The sequence below is a fragment of the Barbus barbus genome, assembly GCF_936440315.1.
Source record: "Barbus barbus genome assembly, chromosome: 4".
NCBI classification, from domain to species: Eukaryota; Metazoa; Chordata; class Actinopteri; order Cypriniformes; family Cyprinidae; genus Barbus; species Barbus barbus.
Window position 1 is genome coordinate 29,696,131 of NC_136732.1, and position 17,200 is coordinate 29,713,330.

At 39.6% G+C, this 17,200-nt stretch overlaps 1 protein-coding gene across 4 annotated transcripts in view; it reads left to right on the forward strand.

The window, feature by feature from the left end:
• The first annotated feature begins 7,227 nt into the window (after window positions 1–7,227).
• LOC306865459 (leucine-rich repeat-containing protein 4B-like) overlaps window positions 7,228–17,200 on the forward strand; it is a 35,124-nt gene continuing 25,151 nt past the window's right edge. For 2 of the 4 annotated variants that reach the window (XM_079410060.1, XM_079410063.1), the window contains exons 1-2: window positions 7,237–7,332; window positions 16,027–16,188. The gene's annotated coding sequence lies outside the window, so the exon portion shown is untranslated. Of the gene's footprint in view, window positions 7,333–16,026; window positions 16,189–17,200 lie in introns of all 4 variants that reach the window. The other 2 variants (XM_079410062.1, XM_079410061.1) reach the window with 2 other exon arrangements.

Here is a 17,200-nt window from a genome sequence, read left to right on the forward strand (position 1 = left end):
AAGACGCATACTGCTGCTGCATGAATAGCACATCTAATGATTTGTAGCAGATCTATACAGGTGGAGCTGGGGAGGTGGAATTTCAGAACAGAACTTGGCCTTTCATTCAGAAAATATTTGCTGTCACAGGGAAAGTATGCATCTGTACATACAAACATCTCAGCAATCAGCGCTGAGCAAAGTACTAACATTATGCAGTTAACTGAAAGTGTGCTTTGTGCTAATGCAGTAGTTAAACTTTAATGCAATTGGAAGCAACTGCAAGATGGCCCATGGAGCGTCACACACGGTGACATCACACATCATGTTGCATATTATTGTTTTGTATTGGTGCCTTTCGAAAAGGCACGCAAAGAACAGTACCCCCACCTTTCTGTCATCTGGAGAGGACAACACAGGATTTGACACAAACATGGCATGAATTACTTACTGCGTTAGATATATTCTGACATGCCCTTGAGAATAGCAAATTTTGATATGGCTCAATCTGCTGACATAGTTTAATGCAGCAGAGAGGAAGCAGCGCTTTCCACATGTCTCATGAACCTGTGTACAAAAAAAGTGTTACAAAAACACAGAGGCACAGATTTTACAATAGACACTTCAACGCCTGAACACAAGAGTGGCCTCTGAAGAGCAACACTACAGCAGGAAACACTTTAAACAGAGTTCGCCATAAAGAAAAGGAAAAATCTTTTCAAAATCTAGTCCTTCATGTTAGGTTTGTATGGTTTCTAAAAACATTTATATTTTCATTTTCAAGGTCCAGTTTAATGAACTTGTTGCATTTTCCCTACAATAAATACATGTCAAAATAATGTAAAAATGTTTTCCGCAGGGATCCACTTTGTCATATTCTTTGTTTTGAAAAAAATAATAAGGATAAGCTGTGAAGCAGTTTGTTTATATAAGAAAAATAGTATCAGTTCTGTCATGAAAACTCTTGGAGGGATTGGCATTTTACTGTATTTGGTCTTGGCAGAATAGATCTGCTACGCTGCTGCTGTGGCAGAGCAAGTACCGAGACTTGCTACTGCTGATACATCCACAACATGCTGCTGTGAGCATGTAAGAAATACTGCTGCTGCAAATACACATGATCACCCCATAGCAGATCTATACAGGTGGAGCTGGGGAAGGTGGAGGGTTTCTGAAGTGCGCTGTTACTGCTACAGCAAACACTTGCCGAGAGCACCGTGTCGTCCCAGAGTATTTCACTCTGTGGGTGAGGACACTATAGCTAAAGCTAGTAAAGCATCATGGTGCTCAAAGGGCCTCGCTTTCCCTTGGCTCCCTGTGAAGGGTGGTAATCACACACACAGGGCCTATAGTGTTCAGTGCGCCCGCTCTGTCTTCATCATATGAACTGCATTAATCCTCCAGCCGGCCCGCATCACTGTTCATTTAATGACCCGTGGTGTCCACATAATCAGTCACATCTCAGCTGCCCCGCGAGGGGCAAAAAAAACACAGTCCACATGGTCAAAATACACACACACACACTGCGCAACGTACACGACTGCCATGCCGGATAACTGCAAGTGAGTGTGTTTGGGGGGGAACTAAACTAGAGAGAGGTTTTGTTTTAATTGGGGTGAAAGCGGAAGAGATGAGGCGATTGTAAATGAGGAGGGGGACAGCTTGCAGTCTTAATCAATGGAGATTGAGGGCTTCGACTTGGAGAGAGAGAGCAGTCAATAGGGAGACATACAGAGATCCAGGAAGATTTCAACATAGGAGGGTATCTGTGGGAGAAAGGAGGAGATTGGAAAGAGGAGAGGGAGAGAGAGAGAACCGGAGGGAGGGAGGGAGGGATATCCACTGCACTGTTGTGTGACTGGAAATTTAATAGAGAGAGAGAGGGAGGGAGAGGAAGAAGGAGCAGCATGCTGAAGCTGGACGAGAGAGAGAGAGAGAGAACCTACTGGTGAACAATTCCAGGGTTGAGCTGTGGGCTGTGAACAATGCCTCCTCTACTACTGCATTCAGCACAGTTAGGGGGCAAAAGGCAGGAAGGGAAGGGGGTGGGGGTATTCAAAGAGAGCGAGGGAGCTAATGGTATAGATGTGATGTCAGTGGAGCGAGTGCACCGCAGAGAGCGACGGAGGAGGGGAGACCAAAGTGAGGTGAAAGGAGTTCGAGGGTGCCGCTGGGATTGGCCACTGGACCGTACGAGCCCCTCCGAGGAAGCCGTATAGCCCAATGTAAATATAATTTTAGGCTGAAAGACATCCGTCCTGAGAGAAAAAAAAATAAGAGAGGGGTAAAGGGAGGTAAAGTCAGCCGCAATCTCATCTCTCAGACGTTTATTGCAAGCAACGAATGCACTTAGTTCAGAGTCGGATGTGAAGAGTTAAAAGTAGAGTGAGAGAGTGAGGCACTGACTGATTCCTCATGTCTGAATTTAGAATGTTATCAATTCAGTGCTAATCAGCCATCTGATATCCCTCATCCCTCTCTCTCTCTCCTCCGCTGACCTCTCCCTCTTCCTCTCACACCTCATTTACCCCCCAATTCCTCCAAGCACCAACTCAAGTTGTCACGCCCCCGTGTATCGAGCGATATCCCTCACAATTATTTATCGCGATCTTCACCGCAACCTCGCTCTAAATTGCTAAGAAAAGGTGCTTGGTGGAAGTGTTTAAAGCCAGATGCTGGATGCTCGCTCCCGGCGTTGCTATGCCAACGCAACATTCAAAGCGAAGCGCACGCATGCACATGCGTTCTGTACCTCACTCACGCATACGCGCACAAATATCACTCCTACACAAATACACAAAGTGCGAAGCTGAGCAGGGAATTCTTATGCATTACCAGGCCTGTCTCGTGTCGATAAAAGGACAGATGTCTGTCTCTGCCGTAGAGTGCATCGATTGATTGACATGTCCTACGCGTTCTGATGTGATGCGCATGAAATACGGTCATTCATCTGCGCCATTGCTCATTAAATAAGTAATTGTCCCTGTAGATGAGAGATTTACATACACGGGAGGGGCTTAAACTACAAATTTTATGGCTTATTCGCATGAGCGAGTGATCCGGCAGCAGGTACTCATAACAACAATGCTGTTGCAAGTTTAAAATTGTTTGTATAAGAAATTGTTCAAATAATAGTAAGTTAATATTGAGTAACTTACATGTCAAACTAAATTTGGCAAGACCGACGAAAATAGTTTGAGAAGAGGCCAATGCATCAATCTCAAGCAATGCACATACTGGAACACAGTTGTGAGTGGAGTAGAGCAACAGTAACAGGGTAGCCAGGTCTGCTAAACAAAACCCAATTGACCCTTTGCAACTGTTGCAAGTCAAGTCATGGTGCTCTCACACCACACATCATTTTCTCACAAAAAAAACATTGCAAAGAAAAGGCAAGACAAAGCAGGTTACTTTTGATATGAGATGAAGTCTCAGCTTTCTAATTTTGTATTATTTTAAGTTAAACAATAAATACAGTTTTGTGGCTCTTTAAATGTTTTGTGACGGATTGCTGTAGCGCCTCAGTTCAGACAGCATGTGAACCGATCATCACTTCGTCTTTACTAGTTATAGCAAAAATAAACATGAATGAACATCAGAAGGCAGGGTAGAGTGGGGGAAAACGCCCCCCTACTGTTTTTTCCAAAATAACCACAAGATAAAGTCAAGATACATTTGTATTGTAACTATGGACTACGTTGATGAGAGTGATGTAGAAGTTTTCAGCATGAAGCTAACACTGGTGATGTACCGGAGAGAAAACAGATTTCACTGTAAATTATCTAATTTGCAGCAGTAAGAAAAAAAGTGTTTTAAAGCTTGTTGTTTTGTAGACCATCACAGTTATATTTGATGTAAGGACAGTAGGGCCTGTAGATAGAGAGTACGTTATTTAATAAAAATATTATTATATTTTCAGAATGACATTATTTTTTTCTCAAACATAGTGTTTGGGGTTAAACGCCCTCCCCCTGCCAGGTGGGGTAAAACGCTCCCAGGGGGCAATGGCCAATTACTGTAGTTATTCTGTTCTGAACATCAAATCCTTTGATTTTCCATCAAATTAATTTTAACTAGTTGGTTGAATAAATATATTTGGACTTTATATTTAAAAGTTACCTCAAGTTAGCATCAGGTAGCTAGTTAGTTAGCCAGTTATCATCAGCTAACGTTTTTTTTTTTCAAAATAGTTTTTGAAAAAAATTTCAAACCTGTCCTGGAGGCACCCCTGCCCTGCACATTTTGTATGTCTCCCTTAACAGACACCCAATTCAGGTCTTGCAGTCTCTACTAACGAGCTGATGAGTTGAATCAGGAATGTCTGATAAGAGTGCCTCCAGGACAGGTTTGAAAACCACTGAAATAGACTATTATATTTTTGTAATTCATAATTATTTGACTTTTTTAATTTTAAGATAAAACTGCCTGTAATCTGATTTTGCTGTAAATGATTAAAGCAAATTGCTTTGTCAGACATATTTCAGCCTGCAGAATTAAACAAAAAAAGCAGCAACAATATAAAAGTAGCCCAATTCCATGGGAAAACCGTGGACTTGGCCACACTGAACAATAATCTTTTAATCATTAAGCTTGTTCGAGATGAACTACACTAGCCTGCCACCGGTTGGCAGTGTTGCCAAATCTGCGGTTTTCCTGCGGAATTGGGGTAATTTTACACTGTTGCCGTGGGTGGTTTTCCGTGTCTGCAGGTTGAAGTGACCCCAATAACATTAACAAAAATGTACCAATAACGTATTTAGCTCCTGCAATGTGAATTTTAAAACGCCATTGGGCTAGTTTTGAGTAGTAATTGGATGGGTTTTGTTGTGAAAACCTGGCAACCCTGCCGATTGTCGAGATCTACCAGTTGCAGGCAAAGGAGGAGTAAAGAGACGTCCGTCAGGTCGGGCACTTCTGCTTTCCAGAGTGTGCTGAACCAATGTCAAGATAAATATTAGCAATAGGTTAACCAGAGTATTTTCTTCCAAACCTTTACTCTTATGCAATAAAAATGTATATTTTGATATAGAGCTGATAAAATGTAAAAAAAACAACAACTGTAACTTCAATGCAATGTAAGTCGCTTTGGATAAAAGCGTCTGCTAAATGCATAAATGTAAATGTAATAAAAATGTATATTTACTTGATAGCCTAATCTTAATTTTTGTTAATGTTTTGTGTGTTTTGTTTGAATATCAGATATTTAATCTCAAGATTGATTAAATGTAGGAAATTGTCTAAGAACAAACATGCAACACCTTGTCATCCTTGTCATCACAGAATCTGACCAATGAGAATAAAGTGTTGTCATCAAGGCTTTCACAGCCAATTTTGAGCAACTGCAGCGCCTGACCTTGGTGGCTGGTCTTATTTTGTACTTGCGGTACTTTGATGGCATATGTGATCATAATGTTGCTGCAGCGCCAATCATAGACGGACAAATTTTCTAACCAGAATGCATTGACCTGTTGGCACAAGCCTATTTTGCACGTTCACAGTGGGAAGTCCACAAATGGGAATCCGGGAGCTGAGAGCGTGGCTTGTTAACATGGAGCGTTTTTTTGTAAATTGTATGCACAAAATGTTCGCGATTATTCAACTGTCAACAACAGCTTTTACAGTAAAACGTTAAAAAATTACTATACAGGAAGACCAGACAGAAGCAAAACCAGAGTTAAAGCTTTACATGGCTAAAGAGAACCTCAAACACTTGACAGGTGTCGAGCTTGTTTTGCTTTTGATTGACAGGTAAATATTATTGCTATATTAATTGAGGGCGTGTTTGGGTTAGTCTGAATATCTTGAACAACCTTGTTTTACAGCAAATTTAAGGATCATATGCAGTTTCTAAAGTCTTCAGTTCACGGTTCCATATTTAGGTTTGATTGATAAATGAGAGTACACTTTTAAAGGGGTCATGAACTGCCTTTGTTTTTTATTTTGTACTGTTCTCTGAGGTCTACTTATATAACTTATGATTACTACTATGTAACTACTTATGATTTTTACATCAAAAAACATAATAATTGAGAAGTAATAGGCTGTTTTCTGTGCTGTTTTTGACCCCACTTAATTAGACCACCCTGTTTGAATAAGCGTGGCAGATTGTTGACTCGGAAGTAAATGCCCACTGTTATGATTGGCTAACAGTTGTGTATGTTTGACAGCGTACTTTTCTCATAGATGGACGCTGCTGTGATTTAGGTCAAAAACCCATAAATAACTCAATACGTATCAAACAATATGTAAGAAGTGACAAAGCAATAGTGATAATTTAATGAAAACAGTTACAATTGTGTTGCAACATTACTGTCAGATCCAGTCGGCACAGCATCTAGTTTCAATCTTTTTGAGAATCCCACATCGAATTTTGCCTTGTTTGTAAACGAATTCGTGGTAAAATGAAGTGAAGGACCGAGTTCTTACTGACGCGGTCTGGATTTTCATTAAAAATAGTTAATCCACTCTTTCCTAACCTTGGGATCAGAAGGAAGGCAATGCAAACACTGTTTTTCCACAGCTTGATACTGCAGAGCGCCTTGTTGTCTTCAGAGCCATCTTTATCATTTGGTTCCTGTGTAGACCTGTGCGTTCGCCTCTCTCGTAAACACTACAGTGAGCGGGCCTAAACAGGCAGTGATGTAGAAGCAGGCGTTGATCATCTTCTGTGGAGGCGGAGTTTAGCCACACTATTACATCATAGAGTAGAACATTCCACAAGCTGTCATTTTGGCAGATTGTCTTTAATATAAGCTGTTTTCAGACTAATGAAAAAAGTTCTGAAATTTACAGGATATTTTTTTTTTTATAGAACAATGACCTCTTATGTCAAAGATCAAAGGAATTTTGATTTCTCAGTTCATGGCCCCTTTAAATTTGAGTGGTCGGTTTTTGCTATTTAATCGTTATTTTACTATTTCTGTTGTACCATTTTGATTCAGGCTTATAATTTATTTATCTCATGAGCTTTTAACCATGTTCTACAGGCTCATTAATATGTTACATGTTTTTATTGAAAGACGTAGCCTACTCTGGCAAAGTTGGCTGTTATCTCTTTCTGCGTGTATTTTTCCATCTGACCCGCCACTACTCACAGGCAGACAGTGCTGTGCTTCCAGCTCTGCGAAAGGGTGAATCAATTTAAGAGAGAGAGAGGGGGGGTTGAACAGAGAGAGAGAGAGAGAGAGGTAGAGGGGTGTTGAACAGAGAGAGAGAGAGAGAGAGAGGGGGGTGTTGCACAGAGAGAGGGAGAGCGAGGGAGACGGAGAAAGACAGGCTAGAGGAGACATCGACTCCGCACCACAGCTTCTGAAGGATATATTTAGATTAAAAAACAAAGGTAGAGCAGACGAGGTAAGGCTGGATAAATGTAGTAATACTACTTGTAAAGCAAACATTTTGTATGTATGTAGTCTAGGAAATTTATGCATAAATAGCCTTCGTAAACAGCTGCGTATAATTGCCTAATTTTGTATTTTCTATTATTTGCCATTTGTGTTAACAACTATAATAACGAAAGCCTTGTTTTATTATGCATATGAGTAAAAAGGAATTAATGCGGCAGTATGTGTGTGTCTCTGTATGTGTCCAGTTGAGAGCGGGTGCGCGCACGCGTGTGTGTCCGGGCGTCGATGTAAACTAATGAATTTGTGCTGTCGAGACACCTTTCAGCAATATGTAGTGACATAGAGTCATACATTATGGATGGATTACTTTAGGATATAGGACTGCTTATTACAAGACGCGGAATGAGGGGTTATTCGTTTTAAACACAAACCTAGTCTGAAAACGTAACGTCCGCTATTTTAGTCCGTGCTGGTTATGTGTGCAATAATCTTAGACTTTTCTACGTAACACGTAAATATCGGCCTCTCAGTGCGTATTTGTCAGAGTGTGAAACCAAGGATGCTCACCAATGCGCAATTTCTTTAGTTTACTTGTCACGCTGTTTCTTGGTTTACTAGTGTGGCAACCACTAAAGCCGTTGCCTTTAAACTTTGGATTACAGTTGTATTTTGGGAAAATGATTGAGTGGTTTCACTTTGGAAGACGCTTTGTCCAAATTTATGGGTATATACGAAGGCGCTGTGTGGCCTGTGATAAATCACTACAGCGCTCCACCGCTCGCGAACAAGAAACAAACAGATTAAGCGCAATGAATGAAGATCCACTGCTGTTATCTGTGACACATGAAACGAAGGGTTTAAATGCTGATGTGTTGTCGTGGTGGTTCAGCTGAGGGAAAATTAACCCATAGGCATGTGCTGTGCGCTCTGAGTGTGTGTGTGACATGAGTGGTGATGACTTGGGCATCTGTTGCTGAAGGAACAGGGTGCAATTCTTCACACAGGTGTCTCGTGCTGTATCTTATTTACGGAGGAGTAAAGCTATACCTTATCTCTCTGTGTATTATTGGGTTGAAATAGCAAATGCTGCTGCTGTTATATTGTCATTTCAGAAGTAAAAGGGTTGTAGGTTAATTTAAAGTTTATGGTGTAAAAGATGATCCAGAGTTATGCTATCATATTGGAAGAGAATGATTGAGGCTTTATACAGAGAGCTCAGGCTCCATCCAGAGTGCATATATAAGAGAGTAGAAATGTACTTTCATTATCGTATATGTTCCCTTGGCAACGTAAGCCATGACACATCACATAAATACATTTATTTGAACGTAAGCTTTGAGGGAGACATTTCACATTGCAAGCCAGGTATTGCTGGGCCAAAATGGCTGCAATCACAATCATGCCACATGTATGTTGGTAAACAGCTTGTTGAGTACTAAAACGTTACATTTTTTCAGCTCTTGCAGCTCCTCAGAGCTGGTACAATTTGTGTTAGGCAGAAATGACAACTTCAGTCACCATTTACTTTCATTGTATGATAAAAAAAAAGATGCAGTTAAAATGAATAGTTACTGACTCAGTCATACAGGTTAGGAGCATCAAGAGGGCGAGTAAATGATGACGGCATTTTCATTTGTGCTTGAACTATCCCTTTAAACTCTGGAGTCATCCAGGGCTGTATTCATAAAAACCATCCACCATGTTGGAATTAATGCACGTTAATAACTCTCTAATGCCTCTTGAATGGTTTGAAGTGAACCATTTACCTGCTGTGGATTTTCCAATGGGTTCTCTTAACACGCAGGCGTTAAATTTAAAGGTGACATGAAGTTTTATGAATAATCAGTTAAATGCCTTTGTTCACGCTCCATTCCTCTCTGTAACTGTGCAATATATTGCATGTGAAGTTATAACTGATAAATGATATCTAATGCTTTATTTTTTTGCATCAGCTTCAAGCTTCTCTTGCTAAAAGTCCTTTAAAATCATACCTTTTATGTGCACTAGTCGACCTTTGATGCCTCACCTTACTTTAGCGTTTCATGTGCCTTTTTAAATGTATAAAGCGGCTTTTAACTTCAGTGGGTCAAAAGGTGACAGACATCAGCCGTCAAGAGAGGAAGGCTTTACGCAGACATGCTTTAGGGAGCACTGCACCCTCAACCCTTCTGCTCCAATCAGACCCTTCAGGGCTGCAACTCAGCAAGTTGCTCATCAGCGCCTGCGGCAAATCTAGATCTAAATAATTAGATAATGATTAAAAGGTGGTTTAGAGAGACAGAAAACGAAGGCGATGAAAGTCGGTTGACATCAAGGAAAAACAAGACGCAGCTGCAGAACAGAACCAGCCGCCTTAGTAGGATTAGATTGTGTATGTGGAGAGTAAGGTGCTGTTGCATAGTGTTGCATGATAACTTTGCACATGTTACAGCCTTGATCATCTATTAGAGGGATAAACCGCAAGAAACTGCCAGCTTTTTTTGTGTATTATTGGATATTAAAAAGTTTTTTGTTGTTAAACATCAGAAACATATTTGAGACATTTTAAGGAATATTTCAGGTTAATTAGGTTTCAATTATGGTTAAAGCTCAATCAACAGCATTTGTGGCATCATGTTGATTAACACAGAAATTAATTTCTGCTTTGCCTTTTCCTTTACAAAAAGTGAAAATCTGGGTTACAGTGAGGCATTCGCAATGGAAGGGAATTGGTTTCATCTGTACATGTTTCAGATTGTAAAAATAACTCCGTAGTATAGCCACGAGATAAGATCTGTTAACATGGTTTTAGTGTGGGGGAGAATTTTTTTTTTTTTTTTTTTTCTGTGCAATATTACACATCTGTCACTATGATAATGGAAAGCCATGGAACCTAAAAATGACTGTAAATATGATGTAAACAGTTTTTATAGCTAAAGTTTTGTTAGATGATTCAATGTAAGTGCTTTTATAAAATAAGCGCCACGTTTAAGCTTTTAAAAATTCTGTTCCTCAAAAATTGGCCCCGCTTGCATTATGCCTCATTGTAACAAAAAAAAAAACAAGGCACAATTCAAAATTATTTGTGGTAGTCAATATTATCCCACATATGCTGGCTACTGAGCTTAATTTGTATTGATCCTGGAATATTCCTTTAATAAAGCATTCATCCTGTAGGAACTGGATGGCCAGGGAGCAAACTTTATGTATTCCATTTGGAAATTTTATTTATATATTTTACTTCACCCTTGTTCACCTCTATTTCCATTAGTAAAAATCAATGATGGATGTGTACAGTAATGCATTAATTAAACCGGAACGCTCTTTAATTATTAGAGTCATAAATCTGTCTTGTTTGCTCATAGACAATGACAAGGATAAGCAAAAACACACGCTCGCACATGGGACATGGTTCAACACACCTGCACACCTGTCTCTTTGCAAGAAATTTAGATGACTCACAGAAATGATCACACATGCATGCACGCACGCACACACACACACTCCACTGCATGGCTAAACTGCCTCATAGGCTGCTTCTTGCACATGCCAGGTGACACATCACCCTAAGTCAGTTTTCTTTTCTGGAATATCCGCTGCATAACAATAAAGGTCTGTTTTTCTAATTCAGAAGGGGCGTGGGAGGGTTTTGTAGCATGTTGGATGATGTTAGCCATCCACTAGTCTTTGGTGCTCTTGTGCCATGGGATCTGGAGCTAAATTCTGGCTGATGACATGCAGAGAAATTTTGCAGTACGATACTGTTGATTGTAAGACTCCATCTCAGTCCAAAGCAAGTTTATCAAAAGCAGGTATTGTCGGAGGGCTAAGTGCTTCCACTGACCATTGTTTAAAGCCAAAAATCAGAGCCTGTGTCGAATTTTTGTTTTACCTCCCATAATCTTTAAGCCGTTACATTGCCGGACAGACGCCTCTTTACAGTGCACTGCCCGTACTCATAGTCAGTATTCAAGGCCGTATAACACTATGCCAGAGCAGAACGTTTAATGCATCTTGCAACGTGTTACGTCTACTGGCTGGCTGAATTATGACATTGAGCAAAGTTATAAAAGTGTAATGAATAAGTCTGAAGTGATGTCTAGGGACAACAGTTACACCATCATGGCAAGTGCGAGACACTTCTGTCTTATTTTAATGCACCGCACATAAAATATAAATCCCCTTGTTTAAGCAAGGGTGAAGGATGACCCTTCTTGGATGCCTTCTTAGCTTGAAATGCTTTCGAACGATCCGAGAGTCAGAAGCCAGACTTTTCATGCAAAACGCCTAAGTGGCATTCAAGACACGCCGCTCTCGGCTGGATCGTGAGAAGGCCATCTGCAGGCTTCATTGAAGAGATGGCTGGACTGCTGAATTGACCACTGCCTAACTTAGCAATCCAAGGCGTCTCCGTCGATATGGAGATGGCTTGGTATAAATCATTGCTTGTCACCCTGCGTGTGCAGACGCAGGGTTGAAGTGACGTGGTGAGCGTTCTGCATGCTCTGGCCTGCTTTCAAAACCGATAAACGAGGTGGATTGAGCCGTGTGAGCGCTGACCCATCCATAGTGCTGATTCTGGCCTCCTTCGCTCTCCCCGCAGAGTGAGGGCGTGGAGGAAGAGGGCCACGGCATAATTAGCCATGATTGCTTTGATTGAGTTACCCGGTCCAGGCCTGTGTGCTGGTCCTTCAGGGGAACAATGAAGACTGTCAGACCTTTAATTATTGAGTAATTGTCAGTAAGGAATGGCAGTGGTTAGCGATATAAAATTATTACCGTAATCCAGCCCCGAAGTGACATAATTGGAAAGAGTGGAAATGTCTCCCAAGGCAGGAAGCATTCGTGGCGTTCGAGTCTCCCGTGGTGAGGTCTGGAAACCCACTGGAGCGATAGAAGTGCGCTCATGTGGAGGTAAAAGGCTTTAGGGATGGAGCGATTTGGGCGAGAGGTCTGTCATGTGTGAGCGGTGGGGGGGGGAACATCTTGATCGCATGTTCGCGAAGATGGACAATAGGCACGGATGGCCAGTGCAGAGTTAAGTAAATTGCCCGTGAGCGATTATTAATGAGTCAGTGTGGATTTGAGGCAAAATAGGCAGCCGTGTGTTAATAAAGCAATCTATCTCTGTTTAGATTATCTGTACATTAGCAGATTTTCAAGACTTGGTTCACGCAAGTATGTTTAGTGCTGCTTGTGTTGTTGGCAGGTGAACAAAATTAACGTTTAGATTTTTGTTCATAGAGAAAGAATACATGGAGGGATTTTAAGGTCACACATGGTGTATTTTTGGGTTTTCGCTCATGAAGTAAGTCGAGTCATGACAGATGCTGGCCTCTGCGCAGCTATTTGAAGAAAGCTCGCCGGCCGAGATGCTTTCAGAACATTTACTCTGCACAATGTGTTTGTAGTGACTGCAGCCGTACTGAGGTTTATCCATGCATGACTAATGCTAACTGCAAGTGATGGCTCTATGTTTAGCCCATCATGTTTGACTCAAAACATGAAGAACTGTACATCTGGAAGTGTTTTAGCCATGATCCTAACGCATATTGGCAAAAGCACCAGGTCAACTGCAAGTCAACCTAAGATTCAGGCATGTGTTCATAAGTCATTGATTTTTAGAGGCAGCCATAATATGATGTTATATAGATAATGGATTGTCACATTGATATTCCCTAATGGAGACTGTCAGGAGCTGCTTACTTCATGGCTAAACAGACAGAGCCTGACTTGTAAGGGTGGTCGGACAATGGCTCGATCATGTGTGAGTAAAGCTGACTTGGGGTAATGGAAGTGGTCAGGCTATGGTTAGCTCATGTGTTTGGAGAGGCAGTTTGGTAATGAGAGCATTCAGGCTTCAGTGACCTCACAACGCAAGCACTATGGCGGTGCTGCCGCATTGAACCACACTATCTGGAAGGAGTTTGATTCGGGTCACCGGAGGAATAAGTGAGCCAGGGCAGGAGGAAAGCTCGGCGCAGCAGTGTAGACTCAGGCTAAGGGGATTTTCCTGTAGTAAATGTGCGCATGTATGTGTACCTGCGAACGAGCACGCCGACTGTGTCTTACAAAGCAGGCCAGCCAGAATCCAGTATATCACGATGATGATGATGGTGTCTGATTAGAAGTCCTGGATTTGGAGCCTCATCTGTGCTGCTTTTCATGAGGCTTTAAGCAGACACTGTCCCTGGGGGAGAGTTTATTTACTGTGAAGTGGTGGTCACCATGAGGTGTGTTTGTGTGTGCTTGTGGAACGTCTTAATGCTGTCCTCTGGGGTAGGAGGAAGTAGTCGCAAAGTAAGAGTTTAATGCAAAGGAAGGACCTTGAATTATGCACGTTTTTCACAGTTAAAGCTGGGAATCATAAGTAATGTAGTAATTCTGGTTCCTTTAAGATTATATTTAAGATTCTCTTAGTACTTGAGTAGAACGCCCTGACTTATTCAGTCATTGCCTGAGTCATTAGACAGATTCAAACTTATAACTAATGAGTTTGTGATGATTTTTTTTAGTATTTTTGGTTGATTCATTAAAAAGAACTGAAGAGTCATTAATTCACAAATGTTTGTTGTTATGCGCAACCAGAAAGTTTGTCGCAATCAAAGGCATCTTTGTAATAGCATTTGTGGTTCTCTCATCACATTTAATTCAAACTTTACTTTGTGTATTCCTTGTTTTATTGTTCAGTTTCATGTTTTTTTTTGTTTTTTTTAAAGAAACAAATCTGTGTTGGATTTGTAATCTTTTATTTAATAACACGGACTTCATCTGACATGACTGTCCTTTTTGAACAAAGTTGTTTAACTATTTAGGCATCATCTTCAAGTCTGTCTCCATAAATAAATGCAACATATAATTTTATCATTATTTTTGTACTATTATAGTTTTTATTAATATTTTGAATTAGCTTTTATTTATTTTTTTTATTTTAGTTTTAGTAATGTTAGTATTTCAACTTTTGTACTTGAGCAAAAAATAAAATAAATGTTTATAATATTCTATTTTCATTTAGCCTACAACTTTAAGGTTTTCATCGAATATTTTTATTTCAGCTTCATGTTTTCATATTATTATTACAGATTTATTTCACATAACAAATATGATTTTAACTGTTTTAGTTTTAGTTTCACAATCCAATCAATTCCTAATGTATAAAATCATGTCCCATTCTTAATTTCTGCTTGTTTAGTACCCTGTTTCACTGGGAATTAGTCACATTGACTTTTAGTAGGAAACGCTTTTCTGTCTGCATCAGCAGAACAATCCAGATGTTGAAAAATTGTTAACATTTGTTAAAAACTGGTTCTACATTCCCAACAATATTCACTGTGCCATAGAAATATGAGCCATGCATAGGTCCATCATAGAAAGAGATGAATTAAAAAATGTACACATTTGCTCATTTACATTTAGTCTGATTAAAAACTGAGTGAGGTGTTTATGAAAGTGGTGAAAATTTGATTTCCCCTGTCTTCAGGTGAGAGTGCTGTGGGGAAAAAAAAAAAAGACAGAATCAAGGGCAAAAGAAGAAAGATAGTGAAGGATAGAGCAAGGTAGCGCAAGACAGAAGTGTCCGTGCTGTGACGTCAGCCCTGTTTCTGTGATAAATCAGTGCCTTGGCTCCATGTTTAGAGTGATTATGCAGAGTGCCATCATGCGAATGTGCTGGCCTTTATTCCTTCACCCACACACGTACTTCTCTTTCTCGCTCTCTCGGGTTCTCAGTGATCCTGTGCAGGCCTCTACAAATAAGGATGGCCTAATGGCCCGGGGCAAGTGTAAGAGAATTTTGAGCCAGTTGATGGAACTGTCAGTTTCCCTATCGGGTCAGTGCAGCGCTGTCACTGAACATTATATTTGTTGAGCTTCTACATGTGTTTTTACTTAAAAATTTGGATTTCTGACATGTTTTACACATTGTTGGTGTGAATTATGCTAATTTAAATGTTATTTAGCAAGATCTTGGAAGCATCCTTCAAAACATTATTAGAAATGTATTTATTTAATTGCTGTCATAGAGTTTTTTTGTTGTTTCAAAAAATTAAAATGTGTTCGATTAAAAATGTAAATATGCATATTAAAATATGTGACTAAAATAACTGTTTGTTCAATTGTGTGGATAAAAATAAAAATTGGACTCGGCCAACCCAGTCCAAAACAAATAAATAAATAATAATAATAATTATTATTATTATTGGCTGTTTAAACGTTCAGGTCTAGCTCCATAATTGAATGCAATACAGTGTTATTTAGTATTATTAATGCATTATAATAGTATTTATTCATATTTTGAATCAACTTTTATTTTTGTATTTTAATTTTTTGTCTGCTTTATTGGTTTTGTATATTTCTAGTTTGCTTTTTATTTTGGTTTTAGTTGTAGTATTTTGAAAATACATAATGGAGTTTTTTTTTTGTCACAAAAAAACAAAATATTTTAATGAAAAACATATATATACTAATACACATTAAAATATGTGGCTAAAAATAGCATCGCTATTTATTTATTTTGTGGGGTTGCCAGTATAAATGTTGGCAGAGCAAGTAAAAATCTGACTCAAACAACCCGGGCCAAAAAAAAAATAAAAAAATGTATTATTGAGCCCTGTTGTGGGTGTTGGAAGTCTACAGAGAGTTGACTCAGGCGTGTGGATTTATTTATTTCATTAAGCTGCCCATTCGTTAATTGTTTGGTCGACCTTGTCATCTCTCTCTGTAGATACAGCCCTATGTAGCAGCAGTGGCAGCGCTGAGAGAGAGACAGGGAGTCCCAGGTGGGGTTCTGAATCCCCAGAGCAGAGTGATGGAGCCGTCCCAGCCACATAGCCTCGGAGTTGGGCTACGGTCGTCAGGAGCTCATGTGATGGTGACACGCAAGATGGTGAGTGAGCCTGTTACTATAGCAACCCCAGGCTCTCAAAGCGTGCTTCCATTTCACCCAGTGTGGGAGAGAATGATGGAGGGAGAACATTGAAGAGAAGGCTGCCAGGAGCTATAGGGAGTTTAGGAAGGGTCTGGAGAGCAGAGAATGAAAGAGCGATGCTCTGGTGTTACTAAGATGACTTGCTGGGGTGGGCATTTGGAGATGCGGTGTGGGCAACTAAAGTTAATATAAGAGGAAATAAAATTTAGTTGAAGAAAATTGTAAAGTTTGCCATGAAAAATGATTTTACCATTACCAAATTGGTGAAGCTTTACTGTTGCAGTCCAAATTATTCACTCAAATGCTCAGCTGTTTTTTTCCATTTCAATTTTATTAGACTCTTGTTTTAATGGTTAAATATAAAATATGAATCAAAACACGTCTAATTAATTGAAATCATTAAACTTGTGCAATTTAACAGAAATGTATTAAATGTTTTACTTTTTAAGGCACTATGAAATACATTTTTCCCTCAAATTCAGTTTTATTTCTACCAAATTCAGCATTTTCCATTAACATTCTGTATTCCATTTGAATGGTTTCGTTAAATTTTAATTATCAAAAGCACCTCAAATTAATTGATTTTATAAATATAAAAAAGTAATATTATGGGTTTTTTTTTTTCAGAAATACTTTGTGTATTTTGTGTATTTTTCTGGTAAATAATGTTTCTGGTAGCTAAATATTAATAACTACTCATTTTATTATTATTAGTAGTACTATATTAAGAAATATATTTCTGTCACAGTTTCTTCAAATTAAACCAAACTTTTATTTGGACAGGTTGCTGGGAGGACCTTAAAGTTTCAGTTTTTATATGATGTGATGGTGTTTTTTCTAAAAAGAAACAAAAGCTCATGAATTGACTCTCGAGGGTAGTTCTAGATATAATTTATGTTTATGTACTGATAAAATGAGGCGGCAGAGGCTGAAAACACCGCAAGCGACGCGCACTTCAGTATGTGTGTAG